Source organism: Lycium ferocissimum, chromosome 5 (assembly GCF_029784015.1).
Source record: "Lycium ferocissimum isolate CSIRO_LF1 chromosome 5, AGI_CSIRO_Lferr_CH_V1, whole genome shotgun sequence".
Classification (NCBI taxonomy): Eukaryota; Viridiplantae; Streptophyta; class Magnoliopsida; order Solanales; family Solanaceae; genus Lycium; species Lycium ferocissimum.
The window spans coordinates 40,378,252-40,387,226 of NC_081346.1; positions in this window are offsets into that span (position 1 = coordinate 40,378,252).

Here is an 8,975-nt window from a genome sequence, read left to right on the forward strand (position 1 = left end):
AGAATCAGAGATTGGCCACTATGGGAGATTGAATGGGAGAGAAAAAAAGAAGAAAAGGAAAGGTTGAAGGATCCGCTCAACGATCAGAAGAGTAACGACTGTATTGAAGACAAAGAAAATTCCTCAATACACCAACCTGATGAGGAGTCACACTCAGGAAAGGACTCAATGGTAAATATTCTTGATCTAAAAGACAAGTTAGATCACTTTTCTAAGGAGAAACTCACAGCTCTAATGATCACTCTCCTAGATGAAAATCATGACATGAACACAAACAAAGTTGAGTTGTTAATGCTCTCTCCGGACTGAAAAATGAGTTTATGAAAAGTGTAGCTAGCAAGGAAAATGCAAAAAGGGAAAACCAATCCCTAAAAGAACAAGTCACTTAACTAAGCTCCTCAGTCGTAGCTCTCCAATCAGAAGTTCTAGAATTAAATGTCAAAACCAAAGCTATGAAAATTAGTAACAACCTAGTTGAAGTTAAAGCTGACTTGAAAAGGACGAAAAGGGAGCTGCACGAAGAAAGGGAGAGCACTAGCAAGATCAACTTGAGATTAGTGAAGGCAGAAGAGGATCTGGAAAAGGCAAATCATTGGACGCAATTATCTCCACTACTCTCAATTCCCACCTATCGAATGCACAAAAAGTCAACTCAACGAGGGTATAATATAGTCCTAAATAAGGAAATCACAAGGAGAACTACCAAGATTGTCAATGTATCGAAAAAAGGTTGAAGAACAAATCCTTAAAAGAAGTACCAAGATGGATAAAGAGGAGATTAACTAACTCCGATGTTCAAAAAAAAAAGGGCCCAAGACCACATGGATTCCTAGAACTAACCCTTGATTGTTTGCAGGCAAGAGGAGCAGAAGAGCAAGCCGCAATGATATATGAATAGTACTTGCTCAAGACAAAAATAATCACAAGAAAACTCTGCTCACTCTCAAAATAGAGAAAAGACGAATGCTGGAAAAGAAAGTTCAGACAAAAAAGGCAATCAAATAAGGGGAATCTGGGGTGAAACGGGTAGACGAACCTGGTCTATGAACTAAAAGGAATATACTGCACAAAGACAGGGGGAACAAATGTAAAAATTCTGAAGCAAAGTCACTTCCACTAAGAGGATGATGACAAACTAGAGACAGGTGATGAGAAGAAGGAAAGTGTGAGAGCCTTATTAAGAAGAAGCTGCCTGAAAGTAAAGAACAAATCCGAGTGGAAAGCAGTCAAGTGATCATGAAACAAAGGACTACAACAGGTTATGTAGTATACAAATATGGTCAAAGTTTCCTTCATTCTTTAAACTGAAGCATTGATTAAGAATGGGTGAAAAGGAATAATTATATTAGTATTGAGGATGATTAAAGCGGCACATTACTAACAACAATAAGAAGGAAATCAGAAGACTACAGCAGGTTATGTAGTATACAAATATGGTAAAAGTTTCATTCATTCTTTAAACTGGAGCATTAATTAAGAATGGGTGAAAAGGAAGAATTATATTAGTATTGAGGATGATTAAAGTCGTACATTACTCCTTAAAATTGGCTAGAAAGGTGTCTCAGACTGTGTGTTTTTAAAGTAATTAAATATTTTACTTAGTCTTGTACATTGAGTTGTATGTCCTATACCATAATATGTTCATGATATCCTAAAAGGCCTAACATAGTGACTGTCATATAGAACTGGCATAAATGTTAAAGATCACATATGGTTAGTCATCTACGTTTCAAGTATGTACTCTGTCTCTTGCAGTCACTCACATACATTCAGATCACTAAAACAACTCAAACAACCTGGTACCATCACCCTAAGCCAACAATAGCCGTCATTAGGTGTGTGTTGAGAACGGAAAAAGTAAGTCATGATGACCCTCTCGAAAAGCTGTCACAATTATGTCATCCGCTCTCCAAGAAGACTCTTCAAATTCTCATTCACACTGTATCGTTCCTCACTCTCACGGCTATTTAAATTGTTAACCCTTATCACTCTCTCTATGGAACCAAGTAGAAAAGATCCAAAGATTCGCCAGGTTCAAATAAACCTCCTTCTCAGTCAGTCAAAGTTAGCCTATATTGTTTTGTGTGTTATCTCTAGAATTCACCCTTCCAAAGTTATTCATATGTGCATATCCTCAAGGAAGGTGAAAAGAAAAGTTAGGTGGAGCATATAGATAGTGGGAATAGATGAAGCATAAGGGAAAAAACATCAAAGCAACAGAATCTCAAATGGAAAAATGAGTTGCTTGATGTTACAAGCTCGGTTCAGGTAAACACTAGTAAAATAGGGATGAAAACAAGGTATGAAGGAATAAGGGTGCATGAAGAAATAAGGAAGGATGAAATAAGTGAGCTGCAAGTGCCAAAAGGTATTCTAAGGGGCATAAATTTCAATATCTTATCAGATGTCGGGTTGAATCTCAGATCAAGGAGAAATAAAGATATTTGATAAGCTCTTGTCCTGCAAATGGAACTACCTAGAGCTACAAGCCACTCCACATCTCCTAGATAGAACTGCTTCGAATGTGCCCAGAAAATTAAGTTCTCTCTAACAATTCTTAGAGTCAAAATTCCCAGTCTAGCCTAAATGATCTGATGTGTTTAAATTGAAATCAAGAGACTGATATTGTACTTGTTAATGTAAATAAAAGAATTTTTGATTAACTGTGTATATTTGTATATCCGTGCCACATCTATGTGACTCGAATGTTTTGATTGAAATGAGTGATTTTTCGTATTTTGTGCATATGTGATAGCCTCAGTGGCCATGAGTTTAATATTGAAATAGCCCTAGCGTCCAAGAGTTTAATATTGAAATTACATAATAACCTTAAGATTAACTTTTTAATGATGCCAAAAGGGAGAAGATTAAACTGTGCTAATCAGCTTTATAACTTATATGCTAACGTGATAATTCTTAAGTTCAAGTCGAAGTCGAAGCTGTAAGTATTTGGAACAGGTTGACACATGGTACATGAGCACAGACACACAGAGTTTGTCATCATCAAAAAGGGGGAATTTGTTGGCATCAGCTAGACTAATGCATATATGAGTTTTGACGATTAACAAACGGGCAAACAATGATTGCCAAAAGATCACATTGATTGGTACTATGAAAAAGACAAACCAGGTCTAGATACATATCAGAATGCATACGAATGATTGAACAGAGCTAGACATATGGATAAAGGAAGCAGAAGTTCCAAACACAAGTGCAATGTCTGAATAAGCAAGGATGCAGTGCATATTGAACAAGTCCAAATACCTGATCGCAAAAGAAGAGTTGCAAGTGATGCACATGAATCAGGTTCACAGAAATGTTCTCTCAGATACATACAAACACAGAAGAAGAAGTGACCTAGCCAACAGAGATGTTCAGTGTACAGTATGAATGATCTATGAATAGAGAAACTGAACAAGGTGGAAAAAGGGAGAGAGAATGAAGATTAGATGACTCAGTCTCAGAGCAGTTAAAAGAGGAAAATAGAACAAGTGTGCAAACAGGTTCTATACTAAGGAGTCATCAGTTGAGGAGATTAGAGAAATAGAGATAATGCAGAAGAGGGAGTGCAAGGATGAATGACCTAGAAGTGATCAGTGGTGAAGAAGTGGAGAAGAACAGTTGCAGACACAGAGCTACACATGATCAATGAAACAGGTCTGTCAACATGTTCCATTATCCATAACCAAAGCAGACTCAAGAAGAAGTCAGAAGTATGAACGAGAAAGGATGATGAAACAGGTTTGAGAACATGTTCTATCTCAGATAGTACAGAGATTCAAAGGCAGACGAACCAGGTGGATGAAACAGGTTCGTAAACATGTTCCAAGACAAGTCCTATAGCAACTGGGATTTGCAGAATTATGGAAAGAATTTGGCGGTCAAGTGTGAAAGATTCCTTGCCATATTTTTAGGGATTAGTAAGCCTTCTACATGTACTAGAAGCAGAATCAACAAGGCAAGAATCCAAATACTACACAAACCCTATTACATGTCATTGTTCGACTAGGACAGGGTTTTGTATTCACCAACCTGCGGAGCATCAAGGGCTATATATATCCGGGTCTTTCCAAGAAGAATTTTGCTCACCCACAAAGAGAGAATTCAGAATATTGAGCGAAGAAGTTATATTCAAGAATCCGGGGTTGCGTCCCTAGTGCAAGTGTAACGACCAGTTTGGTCGTTACTTTATTTTTGACCAGTTGACCTTTCCCTGAGTTTTGTTAGCTTATATTAGACTTCATGGGGATGGGTGGCATAATTTTTGAGGTCATCGGGTGAATATTACATTGGTTTTTGGTGATAATAAGCCTTAAAGCGAAAAATGTTTGACCCAAAGTGGACTTTTGGGTAAACGGACCTTTTTTAAAAATCCGTCGATTCCGAGAGGTCTGGATGGTCATTTGTGACTTGTCGATATGTTCAGTTTGCTTCCCAATATGTTAGAATGCGTTTTGGGCCGGGTTGGAAAGTTGGTTTTGGGGTATTGGGGGTTGACTTGGTCAATGAGACCCCCGTTGGGAAATCCGAGGCCACGGGTGAGTTCGTGGCACATTTTTATGTATGTTTGCACGTTTGTTTTGTATGTGTGTGGCCTCGGGTGATAGTCGAATTTTGGGTTGAGTCTTGTGATGTTAAGTGGAAATCTGGTGTCTGGTGCATCGCCATAGAGACACTAGGACCACGGCAACGGTATCGCCACAGAGATGGCCCTGCCGCTATGGCAGTGGAGAGAAATCGTGAGTGACCGACATGGCGGTCATGTCACCACTGCAGCGGTTCCGCCGTAGCGGATTGCAGACCGCTGTAGCGGTCGATGGGGACTTAAATGCCTTAAATCCTTTTTAAAACCCTATCACTCCTCATTCATTACTCTCGGTTCTAGAGCTATTTTGGGAGCAAAACAAGAGATTCTGAGGCAATTCTTCATTGGGGTAAGTTCGTCTAACCCTATTCTTCATTTATGATTCATATCCACCTTAGAAACTCCCGAATTCATGCTAGAGTCTTCCAATAACTTAAGGATTAAAGAGGGATTTTGGGGTTTCTTTCTTGAATGAATTTTTGATTATCAAACGTTGATTTGTTAATGGAAGTACCTTTTTGAGGCGCGCATACACAAAGGGAATTCCTTTCTTGTCCAATACAAAATTGAATATAAGAAAATACTTTTTGAAAAGAAAAAAAACAATTTCTTTTTCTGGCTATGGATTTATGGCACCAAAACCAAAGCAAGCCACCTCTGAGAGAAATAAATGAATTCCAAAGATCTTTGGCAAATCCAAAGAGGGTTTTCCTATACGTTCATCACAAAATATTTCATAAGCTTATATTAGTATGGAATTGATGGGTAATTTCTTTATAAACATGATTCCTTCATTATTAGTAACCAATTTATGAATTTTGAGAATTAGGGTTCATACCCAAAATTGGGGGTTTCTCTTTAAATACGATTTTCACTTTATATTGAGTTGTTTTGGGAATTGACTAGTGGGTTTTGATCACTTAGACTTGAATTGCATGTTTCACTTTTGAATTTCCTGTTTTGCCCTTGTGGGCCCGTTTCCCCAAATTTCATAGGCTTAAGTTGACCAAATTAGAAGCCTAGCAATATGGGTATTGTTCTTCATGATTTCTAATCTAGATTACATTATAAATAGACCCTGAGTATTTGGAGGCATTGAGGAAGGGCAAGGCGCTCGCGTGATTTGTTTGGGATTCCTGTTCGGCACTCCAGGTAGGTTATGGCTTACCTTTTTTGTTAGACTTCGGTTAGCGACTCATATGTAGTACTAGGGAATTGTTGGAGACATCATGTGAACCTTCGGGTATAAAGTTTGGGATGGAATTCTTAGGTTGGTACTATTGTGGGACTTGTGTGTTCGGGCACATGGCCTGTAGAATCCCTAGGTCCATGCTTGGCTTTTCTTATGTGAATTGGTGGTTTTTATGCATTATGAGATCGGTTGGAAGGAATGGATAAATGTGATACTTGTAGTATGATGGTTGTACTTATATGAATTGACTGGAATCCATATGTTATTTATGATATTCTCATTGCATGACATACCTTCTCATATCCATAATATATCTGTTTTGGTCTTGATATTGGAAGATGGTGATGATGGAGGTAAGTATGATTCATGCGACATTGCTATATTTGCGTAGCCATCTCTATGCTGTGTGATATGGAGTGGTTAGCAATGATTTGGATAGAGGTATCATTCTAGGCAATGTGATACGGAATGACGATACATGGAATTAGCGGTTCCCCATGGGTCATGACTGTCGAGAGGTGGACATCGTCCCCCCGGAGCATGTGTGTCTCATTGCATTGCATTTCATTTGCATACAGATTACATATGCTTATTGTCAGTTGGTTTGATATTGAACTTCGGTGATATTTGAATTATTGGGTGATTATTATGGTTATGTTTAGACTTGTGATATCTGAGACATCGTTTGGTAATTGATTGTACTACTTGGACTTGTTGACTTGTATCTGTCTGTGAGCATGATTTTCTTTCCATTTCCTTGTTTGCATGCGTGATCTAACTGTTCTCGGCCTATGATGCTTACTATATACCACATTTTGTACTGATGCTACCTTGCTGTACTCTTTTTATGAGTGCAGAGTTCGCTGTTGGAGAGATTTCTACACCTCACGACTGATCTCGAGGCGACATTCCTAGAGTTCTGAGGTTGAGCTACTGATGATCCATGCAGCCCGAGACTCTATCTTCTTTATGTCCCATTTCTATTTCGAGACAATATGTATTTCAGATGATGTATTGACTATTCAGACTTGTAGTAGTATTTAGTAGCTCTTGTACTAACCAGACCAGATTTTTGGGAGTTGTTTATCTTCCGCACTTAGTATTTATATATATTATGTCAGACTTATCGTATTATTCTTGGGTTTTCATTTATTTATTTATTGATGGTTGGTTGCATAAAGGACGGGTTCGCCTACTGAGGTGGGAAATAGTAGGTGCCCGCACGTTCCCCGAGTTGGGGCGTGACAGCAAGAAGAAGGATTGAAGGAACTGTTTTACTGTATAATGTTCTCCAGTTCACAAGTCTAGATATCTTGTATTAGGTTTGTATTATCGAGTTGTATCTTTATCCTCTTACATAGAAGCATACAAGTAGATACAAACAGTTGTTGTAAATTCAACTTCAAGTAAGAGTTCACTACTTGAAGGTTGTTTGCTAGTCAGAGTATGATTAGTGAGATAGGGATTAGAGTGCAGTTCCTAGGCTACAGGTCTGTAACTTGAATTTGCAGTTGGCTCAGTTGTAGTGAAGTTGTTGGGGAAATCCTACAGGTCTGTAGGTCGTGGTTTTTATCACCTTTTGAGCTGGGTGATTTCCACATAAATATCGAATGTCCTTTACTTACCTGCAGTTTTGTTCCGCAACGACGATAGCATAGAACAAGTACTGTAATGTGTTCCATCCTATAAGCGAGAATTGGATACGCATAGCATAGGTAGTAGGTCGTGCAACCTAACAGGGTTGATTGAAATGGATAGTAAGAACATGGGCGTTAACCCTCGTTTAGTAAAATCTCTTAGGATAAGATGATGCTACTTGGCATATATTGATAGCTTTTAATTGTAACTCTTTTGCATTTGGGAAAGTCATAATGAAGAAATACTATTCAACTATTGAAAAATATTGGGTAGTGATTTAGAGACCATGTGCATACCAAATAACGACCCATTAGTAATCTATCACATTAATGCATGTAGCATTACATTCCATTAAAAGGACACAACCTTGGTTTCGAATCCCGTTAAGTAATCCTTAAACAAAATAATATTTCTCAATAGAATATCGAACTCTTTTCAAACTAATGGGATAAGAATTACGACGAGAGTCAAGTGTCTATACAAGTAACCTTTTCGCACCACCTTCCCTGTGAATTTCGACCCAAACCTTGTTGGATTATTATATTTGACACCGGCCACCTTACGCCATTTATATAGGTGTTATTTCAACGTATCAAACATCTTGAGCTAGTTTCTTGCTTCTAGGGTTAAATGTCGTAGTTAAAGTTTAATTTGATGTTTTGATTATCATATTAGTTGGTCTACACAATCTTGCTCTCAATTATCTCTTTATGTAGTTAATATAGAGGGACTATCTACGAATCTTGAATTAACTCTCGAGAGAGAGAATCATAGATTGTATATAAGATTGGATGGGGCTTATTCTTGAACCTAAACCTCGGGGAATAGATTCGCAACTACGGGCAAGCATATGTCTAATTGTCTCAATTAACCAATATACAGGAAATACAATGTGTTCTTAATATTGCTAATTCCATAGGATATAGGCGTTAGAATAATTTGAATAGGCAATAGGGAGTCGAAAGATCCCTATGAGCAATATTAACCCTGTGATCGATAAACTAGATGATGACACATTATTTTGAATGGATATTCGACGGGATTGACGTCATCTCATGATCCTATAACCTTATCCCTCATTGAATTCTCCAATAAACTCTCAACTGTTTGTTAATTTCTTTAAGATCACTTTGTTTGCTCACTTAAATAACAATAGATCTAGAATCTCGACAAAAGTAAGGCAGAAAAACAGCATATGAAGTATGCACAGATATAACATAAATACAAAAGATCCACCAACACAAGAAAACCAACAGAGGAGAAACCAACACACGAGGGTGTTGGCACTACAAAAATCTAATCAGACCAACCTCCTAAACTAAGAGATGTTGAAGAGGTTCATGTAATTTATCACTATCCACCAGACTATGGTTACATATACAACCTTATCCAGGGTACGAGTAGTCACGAGCCACCTATAGACCATGGATACAAAAACAACTTTGATCAGAGCATGAGCTAAGAGCAACCAATGGACCATGGTTACAGCAGATACAACTATGGACAGAGCATGACGCAAGAGAAACCTAAGGACCATGGCTACAGATATAACTATAGACA